This window comes from Apodemus sylvaticus, chromosome 18 (genome assembly GCF_947179515.1).
Source record: "Apodemus sylvaticus chromosome 18, mApoSyl1.1, whole genome shotgun sequence".
In the NCBI taxonomy this organism is placed as follows: domain Eukaryota; kingdom Metazoa; phylum Chordata; class Mammalia; order Rodentia; family Muridae; genus Apodemus; species Apodemus sylvaticus.
This window is the reverse complement of record NC_067489.1, coordinates 2990250-3013501: the sequence shown is the minus strand read 5'-3', so window position 1 is coordinate 3013501 and position 23252 is coordinate 2990250.

Genomic DNA, 23252 nt, shown 5'->3' with positions numbered 1-23252 from the left:
TGTTTTGTTTTGTTTTTCAGACACGGTTTCTCATTCCCGTGAAGTCTGGGAAGATGGATCTGGGTAATAGCATTTGGTCTGATCAGGACTTTCTTAATGTGTCTTCATGTATAGAAGGTAGCCCGATGCTGTATGAAGTCTCTCTTAAAGTACTTAAATCTGTATAAAGGAAGGCTACTGATTTATTTGAGTAAATTTTATATCTGGCCAAAAATATTGATACAGAATGATTTTCATTTGTATAAAATACTGGAAATCCATACTTGCATAGATGAAAACCTCACAGATCTTAAAGGAGGAGATTAAGATCTTCCTTCCTAACTCTTGGTATCTTCTCCCATGTACCAAAGTCTTGGTCTCTTATTTTTCTTTAAAATGACAGTAAATTGTCTACCCATATTATCTGTCTATATCTATCTATATACACTGAAAGCAATCATACCTTCATTAAATAGCATATACTGCATAAAGTGATTTGTTATTAAAATAACCTAGAGCACAGGTGGCCTATATTTTATTAATCATTAAGTGAAAATCTAATATAGGTATACATTATATAATAAATATATACACAGATAATCTCGTGCTTTCCTTATTAATTCATACTTTCTTTTGTTGCTATTAATATTTTACATTTTAATAACCAAAACTGCTGACATAAACAGAAATTGATTTGATCTATGTTTCCTCTAGGTTGGGTCACTGTTACTCAGGTTCAAGGTATAGAATAACACAAGGGCCACGATTCCCTGTAAAATGTTTTTTGCCAAAGAAAGGAAACAAAAGAGGAATAATCCAAATGCTTGTGAATGACACAGTGGGGTCATGAGACAAGGAGATTTATTCTTAATAATAGTCAAAATGGACTCGGCGGCGGCGGCGGCAGTACAGCAGTGGCTGGTCCAGCTGAAGGGCCATCAGCAATGGAACTAAGGCGACACAGGGTCCAGTTAGGCCCTGCGCCCACGACCACTGACCTTTGCTGACCAGCCGGGCTGCAAACAGCTACGGTTTTGCGGCGCCGTTCGCTGCACAGAAGCCACTTCAGAACTCGGCCTCTCCATCTTGATTTCTAACTCCAGTGACATCCGACAGTCTGAGGTACACAAACATAATCCGAGGCCAACACCGTGGGGGTCTGAGCCCGACAGGCGTTGGCCTGCACCCAGGCCCTGGGCTGTTGGGGGGGGGGGGCATCGGGGCGCCAACCCAGCCAGGAGGTTTTTTGCCCAGGTCTGCTCGCGCGCCGCCATTTTGCTTGCTGGACAACAGAGAGCTCTGGCGGGCAGAGCCATAACAGGCATAGCCTGAGGCTAACAAAGCGGAGGTCTAGGCCCCAAAAGGCACAGGACTGACCCCAAGATCTGGGCGGCTTGGTGGGCCATCTGTGAGTCAACCTGCCCAGGAGGTTGCTAGAATAGCAGACACTCCCGGTGCTTTCAGGGAGCGCAGGAACACACGCCCACCATCCTGGTCACCTGGCAGACCCAATTAACAGTCATAGCCCTAGGGGAAAATGGCTCGGACCTTGGCCTCCCAGGCTTTGGCCTGGACTCAGGGCCTGGGCAGCCAGGCTAACCTTGTGTGCGCCAGCCCGGTTGGGGGATCAGCTGCCCAGCGGAGTGATCAGAACACAGGGGAGGTCCCCGCAGCATACACCATCTGTGTTCCCTGGGGGTTCACACGGGCTCCATCTGTTCCACAGACACAATCTGGGGCAAGGCCTCAGGCAGAAGCCCTCAGATCAACTCTCTCCTCTTCCGGATCCAGATCAGCCTGGGCAGCAGCACCACATCTCCAGGTCCTGCAAGAGGCTAGAGGGGATTCCGGGCGGCCAACTGGGAGAAGTCAGTGTGCTCCAGTGAATCCAGCAGGCCCCAGCGGGAGCCTTCGGGTGCCTGCTTCCTGATCTGAACAGCCTGGGCAGCAGCACCCTGTCTACAGGCAGTGCAGGGGGTAAGCTGTGCACCAGAGGCCAACTGGGAAGGGGCAGCTTGCACTGGTGAGTCCAGCACTGACAAGACCAAGTAACACCAGTGAGAACTAGATGGCAAAAGGCAAATGCAGGAACGTCACTAACAGAAATCAAGGCAATATGGCAACATCTGAACACAATTCTCCTCTGCCAGCATGTCCTGGATACCCCACCACACCAGTAAAACAAGATTTGGATTTAAAATCACTGGTCATGATGCTGGTACAGGAACACATGAAGGACATACTTAAAGAAATTCAGAAGAAAATGGATCAAAAGTTAGAAGCCCTTGCAAGGGAAACACAAAAATCATTGAAAGAAATCCAGGAGAATACAAAAGCCAACAATGAGGAAACACAAAAAAAACTTAAAGAAATACAGGAGAACTTTAGTCAACAGGCTGAGGTCATGAAAGAGGAAACACAAAAATCTCTTAAAGAATTACAGGAAAGCACAAACAAGCAAGTGAAAGAGCTAAGCAAAACCATCCAGGATCTAAAATCAGAAGTAGAAACAACTAAGAAAACTCAAAGGGAGACAACTTTGGAGACAGAAAGCCTTGGGAAGAAATCAGGGGACAGAGATGCAAATATCAACAACAGAATACATGAGATAGAAGAAAGAATGTCAGATGCTGAAGATTCCATAGAAACCATGGACTCAACAGTTAAAGAAAATGCAAAATGCAAAAAGCTTGTAACCCAAAATATCCAGGAAATCCAGGACACAATGAGAAGACCAAACCTAAGGATTAAAGGCATAGATGAGAGTGAAGATTTACAACTTAAAGGGCCAGCAAATATCTTCAATAAAATTATGGAAGAAAACTTCCCTAACCTAAAGAGAGAGATGCCCATGAATATACAAGAAGCCTACAGAACTCCAAACAGAAATACTTCCCGTCACATAATAATCAAAACACCAAATGTTCTAAACAAAGAAAGATTATTAAAGGCAGTAAGAGAAAAAGGCCAAGTAACATATAAAGGAAGACCTATCAGAATCACAGCAGACTTTTCACCTAAGACTATAAAGGCTAGAAGGTCCTGGGCAGATCTGATGCAGACTCTAAGAGAACACAAATGCCAACCAAAACTACTATATCCAGCAAAACTCTCAATCACCGTAGAGGGAGAAACTAAGATATTTCATGACAAAACCAAGTTTACCCAATATCTATCCACAAACCCAGCCCTACAAAGGATAATAGGAGGACAACACCAATACAAGGAGGGAAACTTCACCCTGGAAAAAGCAAGATAGTAACCTTTCATCAAACCCAAAAGAAGTTAACCAATCAAATTTAAAAAATAACGTCAAAAATGATAGGAAGTAACAATCACTATTCCTTAATATCTCTTAACATCAATGGACTTAATGCCCCAATAAAAAGACACAGACTAACTGACTGGATACGTAAACAGGACCCTACATTTTGCTGCTTACAGGAAACATACCTCAAGGTCAAAGACAAACACTACCTTAGAGTGAAAGGATGGAAGACAATTTTACAAGCAAATGGTCTCAGGAAACAAGCTGGAGTAGGCATTTTAATATCAGATAAAATTGACTTTCAACCCAAAGTCATCAAAAGAGACTCTGAGGGACACTTCTTGCTGGTCAAAGGAAAAATACAACAAGAAGAACTCTCAATCCTGAACATCTATGCTCCAAATGCAAGGGCACCCTCTTTCGTAAAAGAAACTTCATTAAAACTCAAAGTACACATTGCACCTAACACAATAATTGTGGGTGACTTCAACACTGCACTTTCCTCAATGGACCGATCAGGAAAACAGAAACTAAACAGGGACACAATGAAACTAATTGAAGCTTTGGAGCAATTAGATTTAACAGATAAATATAGAACATTCTATCCTAAAACAAAAGAATATACCTTTTTCTCAGCACCTCATGGTACCTTCTCCAAAATCGACCATATAATTGGTCACAAGACAGACCTCAACAAATATAAGAAGATCGAAATAATCCCATGCCTCCTATCTGATCACTATGGAGTAAAAGTGGTCTTCAATAGCAACAGAAACAACAGAAAACCCACATAGACGTGGAAACTGAACAATATTCTACTCGATGATACCTTGGTCAAGGAAGAAATAAAGAAAGACATTAAAGAATTTTTAGAACACAATGAAAAGGAAAACAAAACATACCCAAATCTATGGGACACAATGAAAGCAGTGCTAAGAGGAAAACTCATAGCCCTGAGTGCCTCCAAAAAGAAAATGGAGAGAGCATACATTACCAGCTTAATGGCAAACCTGAAAGCCCTGGAACAAAAAGAAGCTATTTCACCTAGGAGGAGTAGAAGGCAGGAAATCATCAAACTCAGGGCCGAAATCAATCAAGTAGAAACAAAGAGAACCATACAAAAAATCAACAAAACCAGGAGCTGGTTCTTTGTGAAAATCAACAAGATAGATAAACCCTTAGCCAGACTGACCAAAGGGCACAGAGAAAGTATCCAAATTAACAAACTTAGAAATGAAAAGGGAGATATAACAACGGAAACTGAGGAAATCCAAAAAATCATCAGATCCTACTACAACAGACTGTACTCAACACAACTGGAGAATCTGGAGAAAATGGACAATTTCCTTGACAGATACCAAATACCAAAATTAAATCAGGACCAACTAGACCATCTAAACAGTCCCATAATGCCTAGAGAAATAGAAGGAGTCATAGAAAGTCTTCCAACCAAAAATAGCACAGGACCAGATGGTTTCAGTGCAGAATTCTACCAGACCTACAAAGAAGAGTTAACACCAATACTCCTCAAACTATTCCACAAAATAGAAACAGAAGGAACACTACCCAATTCCTTCTATGAAGCCACAATTACGCTGATGCCAAACCCACACAAAGATCCAACAAAGAAAGAGAACTTCAGACCAATTTCCCTTATGAACATCGATGCAAAAATACTCAATAAAATTCTTGCCAACCGAATCCAAGAACACATCAAAACGATCATCCACCATGATCAAGTATGCTTTATCCCGGGAATGCAGGGTTGGTTCAATATACGGAAATCCATCAATACAATCCACTACATAAACAAACTCAAAGAACAAAACCACATGGTCATTTCATTGGATGCTGAAAAAGCATTTGACAAAATTCAGCATCCTTTCATGCTTAAAGTCTTGGAGAGAACAGGAATTCAAGGCCCATACCTAAACATAGTAAAAGCAATATACAGCAAACCGGTAGCCAGCATCAAACTAAATGGAGAGAAACTTGAAGCAATCCCACTGAAATCAGGGACCAGACAAGGCTGCCCCCTTTCTCCTTATCTTTTCAATATTGTACTTGAGGTACTAGCTCTGGCAATTCGACAACATAAGGAGGTCAAAGGGATACAAATTGGAAAGGAAGAAGTCAAACTATCATTATTTGCAGACGACATGATCGTCTACCTAAGTGACCCAAAGAACTCCACTAGAGAGCTCCTACAGCTGATAAACAACATCAGCAAAGTGGCAGGTTATAAAATCAACTCCAGCAAATCAGTGGCCTTCCTATACTCAAAGGATAAGCAGGCTGAGAAAGAAATTAGGGAAATGACCCCCTTCACAATAGCCACAAAGAGTATAAAGTATCTTGGGGTGACTCTTACCAAACATGTGAAAGATCTTTATGACAAGAACTTCAAGACTCTGAAGAAGGAAATGGAAGAAGACCTCAAAAAATGGGAAAAACTCCCATGCTCATGGATCGGTAGAATCAATATAGTTAAAATGGCCATTTTGCCAAAAGCAATCTACAGATTCAATGCAATACCCATCAAAATCCCAACTCAATTCTTCACAGAGTTAGAAAGAGCAATTATCAAATTCATCTGGAACAACAAAAAACCCAGGATAGCTAAAACTATTCTCAGCAACAAAAGAAAATCTGGGGGAATCAGTATCCCTGACCTCAAGCAATACTACAGAGCAATAGTGTTAAAAACTGCATGGTATTGGTACAGTGACAGACAGGAGGATCAATGGAACAGGATTGAAGATCCAGAAATGAACCCACACACCTATGGCCACTTGATCCTCGACAAAGAGGCTGAAAACATCCAATGGAAGAAAGATAGCCTTTTCAACAAATGGTGCTGGTTCAACTGGAGGTCAGCCTGCAGAAGAATGCGAATTGATCCATCCTTGTCTCCTTGTACTAAGCTCAAATCCAAATGGATCAAGGACCTCCACATAAAGCCAGACACTCTGAAGCTAATAGAAAAGAAACTGTCCCTTGAGGACATCGGTACAGGGAGAAAGTTTCTGAACAGAACACCAATAGCGTATGCTCTAAGAGCAAGAATTGACAAATGGGACCTCATAAAATTACAAAGTTTCTGTAAGGCAAAGGACACCATCAAGAGGACAAATCGGCAACCAATTTGGGAAAAGATCTTCACCAATCCTACATCAGATAGAGGGCTAATATCTAATATATATAAAGAACTCAAGAAGTTAGACTCCAGAAAACCGAACAACCCTATTAAAAATGGGGTACAGAGTTAAACAAGGAATTCTCACCTGAAGAAATTCGAATGGCGGAGAAGCATCTTAAAAAATGCTCAACTTCATTAATCATTAGGGAAATGCAAATCAAAACAACCCTAAAATTTCATGTTACACCAGTCAGAATGGCTAAGATTAAAAATTCAGGAGACAGCAGGTGTTGGAGAGGGTGTGGAGAAAGAGGAACACTCCTCCACTGCTGGTGGGGTTGCAAATTTGTACAACCACTCTGGAAATCAGTCTGGTGGTTTCTCCGAATACTGGGCACCTCACTTCCAGAAAATCCTGCTATATCACTCCTGGGCATATACCCAGAGGATTCCCCACCATGTAATAAGGATACATGCTCTACTATGTTCATAGCAGCCCTATTTATAATTGCCAGATGCTGGAAAGAACCCAGGTATCCCTCAACAGAAGAGTGGATGCAAAAAATGTGGTATATCTACACAATGGAGTACGATTCAGCCATTAGAAACAATGAATTCATGAAATTCTTAGGCAAATGGATGGAGCTAGAGAATATCATACTAAGTGAGGTAACCCAGACTCAAAAGGTGAATCATGGTATGCACTCACTATTAAGTGGTTATTAACCTAGAAAACTGGAATACCCAAAACACAATCCACACATCAAATGAGGTACAAGAAGAAAGGAGGAGTTGCGCCTGGTTCTGAAAGACTCAGTGAAACAGTATTCGGCAAAACCAGAACAGGGAAGTGGGAAGGGGAGGGTGGGAGGACAGGGGAAGAGAAGGGGACTCACGGGACTTTCGGGGAGTCAGGAGCTAGAAAAATGGAAATCATTTGAAATGTAAATAAATTATATCGAATAAAAAAAAAAGAAAAAAATTAGTCAAAATGGCAACTATACCTATTTTGCGAAAAAAAAGCTTTATTTGACAATTCAGATGCAGAAGAAAACCTATGTTCTCCACATCTCCTTTTATGTATAATTGTATAAAAATATAAGAATTAAGAATATGAAGGTATCTTCATATTTCTAGAGGAATATGAGCCTCTGAGCAAAATTTAAATTTCATTCATAAGGAGTAAGATTTTTTGGGGAAATATTTTAAAATGAGTGATTATATGATTGGACAGATTTTTAAAAAGGTGTGATGTCACTCACATCAAAAGATTCCAAATTTAATGTCAACATGCCAAAGCAAGAGAGTGAGTTACCTGACCCTGTCCTTGTCTCTGTCCTTGTGCTTGTCCCTCTCCCTCTTCCTGTCTCTCTTCATCTCCTTCTCCCTCTTCCCCATTCTTCTCCTTATCCAAACCTAAAAGTATCACAATGTAGCCTAATCTCACACACTTACCTTAGACTGAATTTAATGACATGTGATAGATTTGTGTATATGTACCATCATTTTTCTGTTCTTAACAAGTTTCACTTTTGTCATGGTTAGGGAGAACAATGTTTGCTTATGTCTTTGGGCAACAGTCCCACAGGACAATTATTGATCTTTGGTATTAGAGGCTATGGGCTGTATTGATAATGACACCCTTATGACTTCCTCCATCATCAGTGTCATGTATCTGTCCAGTCATGTATCTGTAACTTGTTATCTCATTATCAATCCAGTGGGAGTTACACAACTGACAACCAGAGAGTGAAACCAAGGAGGATACTAATCATACATAGCAAACGGAATACTGGCATGCCTGGCTGAAATTACCCAACCATGGCATCAAACAGATCACATACTAATGTCACATTTATCTCTTCAATATCATCATATTATGATATATAAATTGTCTACTCTTTGAAAGGTATAGATGCTAGATTACTAAAACACATTGTAAAGCCTTGTAAATACTTCACAGTAACAATTACAATAGGGTTCAATTAAGTCTTTACTGCTTTCTTGCCACACAGCATTAGATCTATCATTTTGCACAACCTGGTTTATACTTGTTCTTTCTTGATCTAGTCTTGAATTCTTGCTATTAGTCTGCTAGATACTTTCAATAAGCTGTAATGCCAGCTTGTTACAGCATTGCGAGAAATGGATGAGACTTTTATTTTAACAGTAGTAACATTTATACACCATAATCCAAATCGCTCTACTTAATTAATTTTTCTCTTGGGAAAATATGTAGTAGTGGTCAAAATCTCCCAGATTAGACATGAGAACCTAAGGTCAGTCCTTAGCCTATAATAGTTCACTGCCTAAAGTGGTTTTCAAGTGCCCAAGGATTATCTTTATCCATGTGCATGTTTTCTGCCTAGAAAATTAACAGCTCAGTGCATTTTGAGTAAAATACTAAAGGAAATGGCTGATAAAAATACCAATGTTGTGTATCTGCTGAAGGCGATACATATCTGTTTTTTCTCAAACCTCTGTTAAGCTGTCATCCTCACCCTTATCACAGGAATGATTATCTCAGAGTGCGTTATCGCCAGACTCTTTCCTGACCAGACAGAAAGAATCCCTGGAAGGAGTCATGCGTCTCATTTGTCTTAAGGGGGTTGTTCTCTTGTGACAAATCACTTATCCTTGCTGTTAATAGTCAACACACACACAGTGAGCATACTAAATGTGGAGGGGGTTGTGCTCTCTGAAAAACAGTATAGGATTTCAAATTACTGAAGGCAAATAAACCAACTGGCAAGAAATTTATGGTAAATGTCCACCTGATTGCCTGCTTATTCCTGAATTTCTGAATCTGCCAAGTGATAAAATGTGACTAATGTAATCCTTTGAAATCACTTGATTGTGCAAGAAAAGGATGTATGTCTCAGTAGCCAGTGTGGTAAGAGGACAGTGTGGTGAGTGGGCTGAGATCAGGGAAAAATGTATTAAGTGACTGGAGCAGAAAAGTAAGCTCCAAGGTAGGCTGAAATATAAAACACAACTAAAAGGGCTTGGTGAAGCAAATGCTTGCAACAGTTGTGAGAACTTGTATTCAGAAGCCCAGCACCCATGTGAAAAAACCTGGTACACCAATACTTAGTTGAAATGTTAAGGGTGAAGCTTTCCCTTGTTACTACAATATGCTATCTAGTAATGGGTGTCCTTGTCCACTGACTCTTACTATCTTTCTTCTCTGCCTACATTGATATTTCCTGAGTTGGAGATGTAGAGATTGTATTGGAGATGTAGTGACTTGTGCTTTACATCCTACATTCACATTCACTCTTTTGATCAGCTACAGCTCTGCAAAAGATCTGTATAATCAAAGTAGCCATTGTAAATGGGGAAATTTTACATGATCCCACAATAAATGAAAAAGTATAGGCAATCATTGCCCGCTGAAAGAATGTTTTCCCCAGGAATAAGATCCCTGGTAGGTTATCCCCCATTTCCAGGGTATCATTCCTAAATACATCAACCTCTACATAGAGTCTATACTGTGTGTGTGTGTGTGTGTGTGTATAATCACAATAATTAAAGGAAAATTGTGAGCTTGATATGAGGTTTGTGGAACAAATGAGTTGTTAGGAAGGGAGAAGGATAGAAGTTATGTAAATACAATAGTTATGAATCTCTTGGGAAAATAGAAAAGTATTAAAAGTTTGAAAAGCCAGACACATCAGGAGGCAGATACAGAAAATCTGTGAGGTGTATTGACTCAGCAGCTTACACTAATCCATAAGTTGCAGGCCAATGAGAGACGTAGTGCCAAAATTTAATTAATAATTGTTTAAATATTAAATTAGAGAATGACAGAACACGGACATGTGATTTTGAATTTTGTCCTCTACATGCACACACATGTATATGCACAAATAGATGTGCATGCACGCACACACACAAACATACGCACACACCACCCAAATAAATACATATAAGTAATTGCAAAATAGATCAATAAATGTCAATATAAATAGGAGACAAAAATGATATGAATAGTGAATCATAAATATAATTTAACATTTGACATATGAACTACAAATTTTTTGCATTCCTTTTTCTAGACTTACTGAATGACATAATTTTTACATTTTGGCTAATTAAAAATTGTACGATTAGTTGTAGAAAGTATGAATACTTAACTTTACAGGGAGACCCTAGGATTCTCAATCTCTTGCTAAGTTCCCATTTTCTCTTGCATGTATTGCTACTGACTTATCTTTCTCGCTCAATGAAAAAATGACATTTAATATAAACATAATAATAAATTGTAAGAATAATAGGCACTTATGGATCTTGTATTGTATATGAATCATTATCTCTCTCTCTTTTTAATTTTCTATATTCTTTGGTTACATTCCAAATGATTTTCCCTTTCCCGGTTCCCTCCTCCACATAACTCCCATAAGCCTTTTTCTCTCCACCCATTCTCCAATCAACCCACTCCTTCTTCTCTGTCTTGGTCATCCCCTACAATGCTGCATCAAGACTTTCTAGGACCAGGGACCTCTCCTTCCTTCTCCTTGGGAATCATTTGATATGCAAATTGTGTTTTGAGTATTCAGAGCTTCTGGGCTAATATCCATTTATCAGTGACTGCATTCCAGGTGTGTTCTTTTGTGATTGGGTTACCTCATTTAGGATGATATTTTCCAGATCCAACCATTTGGCTAAGAATTTCATGAATTCATTGTGTTTAATTGCTGAGTAGTATTCCATTGTGTAAATATACCATATTTTTTGTATTCATTCCTCCACTGAGGGACATCTGGCTTCTTTCCAGCTTCTGGCTATTATAAATAAGGCTGCTATGAACATAGAGGAGCATGTGTCCTTATTGCATGCCGGTAAATCATCTGGGTATATGCCTAGGAGTGGTATAGCAGGGTCCTCTGGAAGTGTCATGCCAAATTTTCTGAGGAACCACCAGACTGATTTCAAGAGTGGTTGTACTAACTTGCATACCCACCAGCAGTGGAGGAGTGTTCCTCTTTCTCCACATCCTCACCAACACCTGCTGTCTCCTGAGTTTTTAATCTTAGCCATTCTGACTGGTGTGAGGTGAATCCTCAGGGTTGTTTTGATTTGCATTTCCCTAATGACTAATGATGCTGAACATTTCTTAAGGTGCTTCTCAGCTTTTCAAAGTTCTTCAGGTGAAAATTCTTTGTTTAGCTCTGTACCCCATTTTTAACAGGGTTATTTGGCTCTTTGGAAGCTAACTTCTTCAGTTCTTTGTAGATATTGGATATTAGCCCTCTATCAGATGTAGGGTTGGTGAAGATCTTTTCCCAATTTGTTGGTTCCCATTTTGTCTTTTTGACAGTGCCCTTTGCCTTACAGAACCTTTGTAATTTTATGAGGTCCCATTTGTCAATTCTTGATCTTAGAGCATAAGCTATTGGTGTTCTGTTCAGGAACTTTTCTCCTGTGCCCATGATTAGCACTAATGTTAATTCATATCATAGACTATAATAAAGGGTAACCTCTGAGATTCTTTTTATTTTTGTTTTGTTTTTAAAAATACAAATAACCAGACTTTTGTATTTTATCTAAACTTTTGTTTTCTGCCCCCAAAGTTGTACTTTTATGGAATATTTTGCCTCTCCTGGGTGTCTATTTAAAAGTCATAATTTAACATTTTCTGACACAGGAAAAGAAAAATACTGATATGTAAATGTTACAACCAATAAAACTAACTTCATTCCTGGCTAGATGGTTCAGTGGCTGATACTTGTTACACAAACTTCATGACCTGCATACCAGACCTGGAAGTCATCAAAAGTCAGAAAGAGAACTAAGTTTCATATAGTTGTTCTCTATCTTCCACAGACATGTCATTCCATGTGTATATCAATGTACACTTGTTGTGTAGATATAGTAATAATCAAATTATTTTAAAAAAACATTGACAAAATCTACTGCAGATATGTGTGGCTGAGAATGCTTTAACCCATCAGCCTATAAGGATCTTTCTATTTGTATAACATTGAAACTACCATCCAAACATATAGTGACCTGTAAGGTGGCTCTGAGCAAGTGAAACAGCAACATCTGAATCCAGCAGTTGGGCTTATGGTTGTCCTTTAAATAGTTAAACTACAGTCCCTGTACTTTGCTGGATGAGCTAGCTAGATTCTAATTTGTCCTAACTCTACTATCTAAGGTTCCCTAAAGAGCTGTCCATGATTTATACAACAGTGCCCAAGGAAGATACGTTTTCTCAGCTTGAGAGTCTGTTTGTGAAGGCTGGAATTTATCTTGTTGCCAGATACAAAAGAGGCTGAGAATTCCCAAGTACTGCATCATCGTTGAGGAACACATGAACTGATTTCTGTGTCAGTTATTCCATTTGCTCCCGGGAGCAATCATTCTTTCCAGAATCAAGTCCTGTTGATTCTCTTCCAAACCTCATAGCAATTCTTGCCAAGTCATTTTAGAGAGGTGGTTCTTGGAGAACACATAGCCATGTGGAATGGAACTCATGCTCCAGGCCAGCCCACACTGCAGAATTTGCATAATGCAAACCACTGTCCACCCTATCATAACAAGGACTTTGGAAAATATTCATTTTTAGGTACTTCATGCTAGGGTTTAGTAAATTATCTATACAAACAGCCTCAAAGAATTGCTTGGTAAAGAATTCTCTAAGATTAAATTCAAGAGTATGAAAGTATGAAGCAGTAGTGTAGTGTCCCACTCACGCTCACTCCTACCAGACATTGTTCATTCCTTGAGGTAGCAGCCTTGTCTGTTGTCTGCTCATTATTATCATCATCAGCTAAACACAGTGCCTACCAATAAGTATATGCTAAAGAAATGGACTTTTGCCTTCCTCCCAACATTTCAATCCATGTGCCTTCAAAGTGAAAAAAGAACCTCACAAAGATACAAAGAGATGGTATGTTTTGGGGAGTATAAAGCTAGAAAGTTATTTGCAGTGGATAGCTGCTAGGAGAAGGAAAATCATTGTCTTCAGTGTAGTGATACTGAATGTGCAGCATACCAGGAATGGCCCATACTCAACAGGAATCAGATCAAAAAGTCAGGGGAAAGAAAATACAGGAGAGGATGTGGAGAAAGAGGAAACTCATCCATTGCTGGTAGGATTGCAAGCTGGTAAAAGCACTACTCTGGAAATCAATTTGGCAGTTCCTCAGAAAACTGGACATAGCACTACCTGAGGACCTAGCTATACCACTCCTAGGCCTATACACAGAAGATGCTCCAATATGCAATAAAGATACAAGCTCCATCATGTTTACAGCAGCCTTATATATAATAGCCAGAAGCTGGAAAAACCCAGATGTCCCTCAACAGAGGAATGAATACAGAAAATGTGGTACATTTACACAATGGAGTACTACTCAGCTATTAAAAACAAATTCTTAGGCAAATGTATGGAGCAAGAAAATATCATCCTGAGTTAGGTAACCCAATCACAAAAGAACACAAATGGTATGCACTCACTGATAATTATCACTCAGTGATATTATCCCTCAATCTCAGAATACTCAAGATACAATTCACAGCCCACATGAAGCTCAAGAAGAAGGAAAACCAAAGTGTGGATACTTTGACCATTATTGGAAGGTTGATCAAAATACCCATGGCTCACAGAAAGGCATTGAACTGAGCATAGGGTCCCCAATGGAACAGTTAGAGAAAGGACCCAAAGAGCTGAAGAGGTTTGCAGCCCTGCAGGAGGAACAATAATATGTACTTACCAGTAGCCCCAGAGCTTCCAGGGACTAAACCCTCAACCAAAGAGTACACATAAAGGGACCCATGGCTCCAGCTACATATGTAGCAGAAGATAATCATTTCAGACATCAATGAGAGGAGAGACCATTGGTCCTGTCACAGCTGGATTCCCCAGGACAGGGAAATGCAAGTCAGGAAATTGGGGAGTGGGGGTGAGCAATGGGAAGGATGATGGGATAGGGAGTTTCTGGAGGGGTAAACAGAAAATGGGATATCATTTAAAATGCAAATGAAGCAAATATCTAATAAAAATGTAAAAAAAAAAAAAGGAAAAATCATCCAATCTCTATGAGTTTGGATTTTCTTTTGAAAGGGAAAACATGTTGCTGTATAGGTAGAGAGGTAATAAATTACCTGGGAAAAATTGCAGAAGAGGAATAAACATATTCAAAATATATTGCATGAATTTTTGAAAGAATAAATAGTAACATTATTTTTCCTATTTATTCAAATTCAGAAGAGATTGTCTTGATCATGTTAATAAATAAAATTGTAATTGCTTCTTCTTAAGGTGCTTTTAGAAATACTAATATTTAGGTTTTCCATATTATAGTCCCCAGAAATAAATTTATATTTTATATAACAATAATAGAACAAGTATCAAGATGCACAACACTTTTCTGATAAGAATTATTTTATGAGAATTTTGTACAAATTTAAGTTCTAGAAAAAAATTAGGAGAAGAAGCAATCTATCTTGACAGAATGTCTTAATTAAAAGTAAACATAACTTAGGTGTCAAAAACTATTTGCTAAAATTATAGAATTACTTTACTTATAAATTTCAAATAACCATAGCACTTAAAAAATAACCAGCAACAATTATAATATATTCTATTCTCTGTTTTATTGTAAAGCTTGTTGTAACATGTTGGTGCTGACAACTGAGTGCAACCTTGTTCCTGTGAAACAGAAATCAGAAATAACCATATTGTAAATAATTTTATACTAATATATGGATTAAGGGAAACATTAGGAGTAGAAAATGTTTACATTTATTATAACTTTATTTCTTTTTCTGAGTCCATCACTGATTTGTATTTCAGCTGAGTTTATGTACCTTCAGGTATAACATTGTCCACATTATTGCTTCAGGAAGCACAAGAGAATATACAAGATTATTCTATTTAATTTGGCTTTAAAATACCATTGTGTCTGGAAATTTAAAGCATAGAAACATCATTTATTTTATTAAAGGAAATATTTGGAATTTAGATTGCAGAACATTGACTAATCTGGTGGGCAATACACTGTAATGGAAATTATTAAAGTCTATATCCACAGACCATAGTTTAAATTTTACAATATACACTTATTAGCTATTCCAGACAGAGCATAATATTATAATTACTTAAAAGTAAATTAGGCTCAGGCACTAAGGTCAATAATTAATCAACAGAACCTCATGAAAGAGAAAAGCTTCTGTAAGTCAAAGGACTCTATCATTAGGACAAAATGACAGCCCACGGATCGAAAAAGCTCTTCACTAATCTTACATATGACAGTGGGTTAATATATAAAATATATTATGTACTCAAGAAGTTAGACATTAGCAATCCAAATGACCTAATTAAAAATGGGCCACAATGGTAAACAGAGAATCTCAACAGAAGAATCTCCAATGGCCTAGAAGTACGTAAAAGAATATTCATCGTACTTAGTCCTCAGGGAAATATAAGTCAAAATGACTCAGATTCTACTTTACACTAATCAGAATAGCTCATATCAAAATCTCAAAGGACAGCACATGCTGGTGAAGTTGTGGAGCATGGAGAACAATCCTCCACTGCTGGTAGGAGTGCAAACTTATACAGCCACTCTGGAAATCAATTTGGAGGGTTTTCAGAAAGTTGATAATATTTCTACCTCAAGACCCAACTATTCCACTACTGGGTATGTGGTATAGTGCGTATGTGGGTACAAAAGATGTTGCACAATCCCACAAGGACACTTGCTCAGCTATGTTCATAGCAATTTTGTTTGTAATAGCCAGAAACTTGAAATAACCTAGATGTCCCTCAACTGAAGAATGGATACTACTCAGCCAATCAAAACAAGAACATCATGAATTTTTGAGGCAAATGAATGCAATTAAACAATATCATACTGAGTGAGGTATCCTGACTCAAAAGGACATTCATGTTATGAACTTACTTGTAAGTGGATGTTAGCCATAAAGTACAGGATAACCACACTATGATCAACAGACACAAAGAAGCCAAATAGCATGGATGGCCAAAGGGAAGATGGTGGAATATTTCTCAGAAGGGAAAACAGGATAGAAATTGGAGGTTGTGGGAAGGAGAGAACTGGATGGAAGATGAGCTGGTGAGTGGATCAGGGGGGGATCATATGAAGGGAGATGAGGCAAGAGAGAAAGGGAAGCAGTAGTGGGAGAAGGTAATCTCTAGGACATGCCAGAGACCTGGAATAGGGTAGAGATTACAGAGGATCCATGGTGGCGACTCTATCTGAGACACAGAAGTGGGGGATATGAATTCCAAAGTGGCCACTTCCTGTAGCTAGAGAGAATTTCTAGTGCAGGGATAAGGACAGCAACCCACCCACAAACCCAAAATGTGCCCTGCCAACTAGATGTGTAGGGACAAAGATAGAACAGAGACTGAGAATGGCCAATCAATGACTGCCTCAAATTGAGTGCCATACCATGGGCAAGTACCACTTTCTGACTATTAATCACAGTCCTTTATGCTTGCAGAAAGGAACCTAGTATAACTGTCCTCTGAGAAGCTCCACCTACAGGCAATAGAAAGAGATGCAAGACTCACACACAAACATTAGGTGGAGCTCAGGGAGTCTTTTTTTTTTTTTTTTTAATTGAGTATCTTCTTCATTTACATTGCTAATGGTAAAACCTTTCCCAATTTTCCCCCTCCCAAAGGCCCCCCTCCCCAAAGATTCCCTACCCCTCCTCCCACCCCTGCCTCCATGTATATGCCCCTCTACCTGACACACTCCCACCTCCTCCCCAAAACCTGCCCCCACACCCGTCCATTTCCCTTTGTTGGGGCCTTTATTGAGCCTTTACCTGAGCAAAGACCACTTCTCCCACTTATGCCCAACAAGGCATTCCTCTGCCACATTTTTGGCTGGAACCATGTGTACCCCTTGGTTGATGGTTCAGTCCCTGGGAGTCTTGGGGTGTCTGGGTGTCCGAAGTCATTGTTCTTCCCATGGGGCTATAAACCCCTTCAGCTCCTCCAGATCACCCTCCAGATCCTCTGTTGGGGACCCCAAGCCCAGTCCAATAGTTGGTTGCTAGTTTCTGCCTCTGTATTTGTAGGGCTCTGGTACGGCCCCTCTGGAGACAGCCATGGCATGCTCCTTTTGGCTCATGCTTCTTGTCATAGTGTTGGGGTTTGGTGACTGTTTATAGGATGAATCCTCAGGTAGGGCAGTCACTGGGTGGCCTTTACTTCAGACTCTGCTCCACACATTGCCTCCCTTATTGCTCCTGTGATTATTATGTTCCCTTTTTCAGAGGAACCATAGCACCCTCTCTTAAGACCTCCTTCTTCTTGACCTTCCTGTGCTGGGTGAATTGTAAATTGTTTATTTTGAGCTTTTGGACTAGCATACACTTATTAGTGAGTGCATACTATGTGCGTTCTTTTGTGACTGGGTTTCCTCGCTCAGGATGACACTTTCTAGTTCCATCCATTTGCCTAAGAATTTGATAAATTCATTGTTTTTAATAGCTGAATAGTACTCCACTGTATATATACTACAGTTTCTGTATCCATTCCTCTGTTGAGGGACATCTGGGTTCTTTCCAGCTTTTGGCTATTATAAATAAGGCAGCTATGAACATAGTGAAGCATGTGTCCTTATTACGTGTAGGAGCACCTTCTGGGTATACTCCCAGGAGTGGTATAGATGGGTCCAGAGGTAGTACTATGTCTAATTTTCTGAGGAATCGCCAAACTGATTTCCAGAGTGGTTTTACCAGCTTGCAATCCCACCAACAATGGAGAAGTGTTCCTATTTCCCCACATCCTCTCCAGCATCTGCTGTCCCCTGAGTATTTCGTCTTAGCCATTCTGATTGGTGTAAGGTGGAATCTCGGTGCTGTTTTGATTTGCATTTCCTGATAACTAAGGATGCTGAGCATTTCTTTAGGTGCTTTACAGACATTTGACTTTCCTCAGTTGAGAATTCCATGTTTGGCTCTGCACCCCATTTTTTAATAGGGTTATTTGATTCTCTGGAGACTAACTTCTTGAGTTCTTTGTATAAGTTGGATATTAGCCCTCTATCGGATGTAGAGAGCTAGTAAAGATCTTTTCCCAATTTGTTGATTGCTGTTTTGTCCTATTGACTATGTTCTTTGCCTTACAGAAGCTTTGCGGTTTTATGAGGTCCTATTTGTCGATTCTTGTTCTTAGAGCATAAACCATTGGTGTTCTGTTCAGAAACTTTTCCACTGCTCCCATGTGTTCAAGGTTTGTCCACACTTTCTTCTCTATAAGCTTCAGTGTGTCTGATTTTATGTGTGGATCTTTGATCCACTTGGACTTGAACTTTGTACAAGGAGATAAGAATGGGAGCTCGAGGAGTCTTATGGAAGATTTGGGAGAAAGACTGAAGGACCTGAACGGGACAGGAACTCCACAGGAAGACCAACGGGGTCAATTAACCTGGATACTTGAGCTCTCTCAGAGACTAAATCACCAAAGAGCAAGCACAGGCTGTACCTAGGCCCACTATGTATAATGTAGCAGATAAACACCTTGGTCTTTATGCAGGTCTTCATACAACTGGACCAGGGACTATTCCTGAGCCTACAGCCTGCCTATGAATCCAGCTACACTAAGTGGACTGCCTTGTCTGGCCTTAGTCAGAGAGGCCAGTCCCTCAGAGTTTTGAGGGAGCTTAGAGGTGATGGTGGGGAGGTAGTTGGGAGGGGCGATGACATATAGACAAGGAGCTTCTCCTCCTTAAAAGAGAAGAGGAAGGTGGAATGAGAGGGGACTTTTGTGAGAGGGTACTGGGAAAGTGTGGGGCTGATATTGGGATGTAATGTGAATAAATTAATTAATTATGAATAAATTTATATCATTCATTGGAAAATAGAAAAACAAATCCTACCATTCATAATTATGATGATAAAATTCATAAAATGTGTAAATACCATCAGGCCTGTTGTAGAGTAGATGACCTGCAATTTATTTTCTTCTGCACTTTGTCTGAGAGAGTGTGAGGATCATTCCATGATACAAACTGAAATTATCGATAAGAGTACAATGCACTTGTATCCTTGCCATTTATAGTATAAGCTTATCTTCCATAGCAAATAGGGCTGAACCATCTTTTTCTGCTTCTCTGGTCCATTACTTCCTACACTTTTGTTTTCTTGTGCAACTGTAGTTTAGTACAACCTAGAAGTCACCTGTGAGGAGACAAGACTTTGAGGAATTCTCTGATCAGACTGCCCTGTGGGTTATCTTTGTTAATTGAAGCAAGAAAGTCCAGTATAGCTGCACAGGATTCTGAAAGTTCCTGAAGCAGCACCCTCCATGATTTCCCATGTACTCTTTTGGCTGTCAGTTCCTGGGATAGGGATGATGTTATGGGATAGAAATGCGGCTTGCCCTCAAGTTCTTGCTTAAACTTGTTCCCTGGTTTTCCTCAATAATTGATTGTGGCCATTAAACCAAAATAAATCTTTTCTTTCCTTAACTTTCTTTTGGTCAGAATGGGTTACCATAATGGTAGAAATTAAATCACAATAGGCAGGGGTTTGCTTCTCTCTGTTCGAGTATACAGTTCTTCAAACGAGAGGGTTCTTAGAATAAACATAACTAACAATCTAAAATATATAATAATATTTCAAGGCTAAAATGTACAGCTGTCCAGAATCATGAACATGGAACATCATTCCTGTAACACGTTCTACTAGACATGAAAATGGCACAACAAAATTCCCTACCCTTTTGAATTTGATTTTCTCTCCAGAGTATAGGAAATGATAACACACTTTCTTAATATATTGCTGAATTGGAGATACACTTTCTGTTAAACAAAGATGAGTATTTGCCTGTTAAAATGCACATATATTGAACTTGCCCACTATTTTTTAGGATGACCATATGTCCCAGATACCTTTGTACCACTCTCAATTTACAGCAGATGTACCATATGGTTAAATACATGTTCTTGGCAACAGTGTTGCAATTTGGATTGCTTATGTAGCCACCCTAACCATTATTTGCATCTGTTAACTGCAGACAGCATTATACAATCTCTTTCTTCTCATACTCATTAGGTAAATTACAGAAGCCCTCAATAATTGATTGAAAAATTTACTCATAAAATCAAAAAGGTATTTACTGACTTCAGCAGATAGAACAGCACCACACACACACACACACACACACACACAAATACACACACACACACACACGTGCACATGCATGTGCACATATGGTCACACACACTTATGCATGCACACAAGTGCATGCATGCATAGCTCTCAAGTTTATTACAATTTCTCTAGTTGTCTCCAAATCAAGAGTATTTTGCTGTTCCTTTCCCCATTTCTAGCCAATCCTGTCTTAGTAATCTACCATCTTTCCTTTCTGTTAATATAGTACTTTATCATTATCATCTAAATGCCCCAATTCTATTTCTATATCTGTTTATATATATGCTTCTGTTTATATATATAAATATGATAATTCATGTAAAATATATGTTTCTTATTTCTATACTTGATTGAGAGTCTAAATTAGAACTCATGTATTGCATTCTCTATCATCTTGTATGTATTTCCTTTACCTTTAAAACACATTTCAATAATATTTTGGGATTTTTACATCTGAAGATTTTGGCAGCCATTTATAAATATTTCAATGCAGAATAAAAAATCTACTATCATTGAGTTAAAAATCTTAGTCATATCACATGCCATATATTACACAGATCACTGCTTTTGATTTACATTGTGCAGTTATATTTCAATTTGTCATGTGATTATCCAAAAGGATATTTGGGCTGAGCGGTGGTGGCGCACGCCTGTATCCCAGAACTCTGGGAGGCAGAGGCAGGTGGATTTCTGAGTTTGAAGCCAGCCTGGTCTACAAGAGTGAGTTCCAGGACAGCCAGGGCTATACAGAGAAACCCTGTCTTGAAGAAAACCAAATCCAAAAGAATATTTGGAAAGAACATGGGACTATGGAAATAATTCCAATGTTTTAACAATGTTTGTATGGACTCTTTTTTAGTAGCTCTGATAGAGAATGCTGTGATTGTAGAGTTGACTAAATATATCTATAGTAGAACACAAGCAATAGTGAATGGAAATCTGTCCATTTAATGCCCAATAGTCATGCTATTGGAGAGAAAACCAAAGCTGTTTTTTACTCAGTCAGGAAATCCACTGACTAAAAGGTTGGTGTCCTGGTTCATGATGCTTTATCAGTATCAATGTCTCTCCTGTAAAATGAAGACTTGGATAGCAAGACGGAGTGATAGATAGGGTATTCTTAGTACAAGTCTTTTCATATTATGTCATGAACATATTTCTGGTCATTTTACTTAATGAGTAAACATAACAGGGAAATGGAAGAAAAGACAGTTTGCTGTAGAGGCTTTTGTGTAGAAGAGTGAGTTCTGTGTTTATGATTATATATCAAATCATAAGTTTCATCCAATCATTTGTATGAATAGACAGACAGTTAAAAATACCAGAAATAAAAATTCTAACAAGGATATATGTGTACAGGTTGTCTGAATAAATCTCTTACAACTCAAATTTATATGAAATATTTGTATTATACATGCATGATCATATAAATAAAGGCTCACCAAAGACTTTAATAATCAAATAGCTAGCATAACACCTTATATAGATAATAGTCTGCCTCTTCCCTAGGCACTACTATTATTGCACTTTAGGATCTTAGATGGATTGACATTTCCTGGAAATGGTGGTTGTGCAAAGGTTCTCCCCACTTACTCTGCCTGGATATTGTTCTAATTGAATATCCAGTCTACCATTTCTAGTTTTAGATGCTGTACTATTTTCAAGGAAATCAACTGCACATTTGGATGCTCAGTTATCTCATCAGATAGCTCCCTTCCCATAGAGGACACATTCTGTTTTAACTTGACTATAAGTCTGGATAAGGTTGTGCTGTACTGCCCGAGACTGTCTCCCAGAATACTGCATGCTCCATCTTGATCACACACAGCACAGCTTCTAATTGACAGAAGAGTAGTGGTGATTCAAGATCTCCACAGGCATCATCTTGTGTCTTGATTTCCTAAATATACTCACTTGATAAGGCCATAGAAAGTGATTTTCTGCATTCAGTTCCTGGATTAAACTGGTGGTCCTGCTTTCCAGGGATGTTACAAAGTTCTTTAGCTAGTATACCCACTAAATCAGTGCCTAAGACACAGTGCCAATTACTTTTTCCAATACAATCTTCTTTACATACGTGTTAGTATACAACAGGTAAATTGATAGCCTATTTTTGTTCATTTAATTAAATATTTTTTAAATTTACTTTCAAAATATTATTTATCACAAAACAGTATATATGAACTATACATACTAATGCTTCTAGATCAAGAAAAATGTTAAACATATGACTAATTCTGGCAAAGAATCATAAATATTATATTACACAATAAATTCTAGAAATTATAATACTGTCTGTAGTTCTATTTCTTTGTGATTGATTCTATTGGTATTCAAGTACTGCTACAGTGGAAAATGTTCAAAAGAAATAAACATTCAAAATTATTACATATGATGATCAAATTAATGTTATTAAGATTTTGATTCTTCACCTATGCATCGATAGTATTATAGACATTTACTTTATATTTCCTTCTCCATATCAGAAACACACTTCATTCACAGGTCTGTATGCATTGGAAGCAATTGGTGATTTAAAGTCTCAAAAAGTTTTTGAAGTAAATGAAGTTATCTGAATCTTACCAGGGCTAGATATCTCCAACTTAATATTCATAAAGGGTACTAATTTTATTATGTAACAAGCAAACAAAAGAAAATCATTAAGCTTTATACATTATCAACAACTTCAAGAGAACAAAGTTGTTAGCAACTCAGATGATCTGG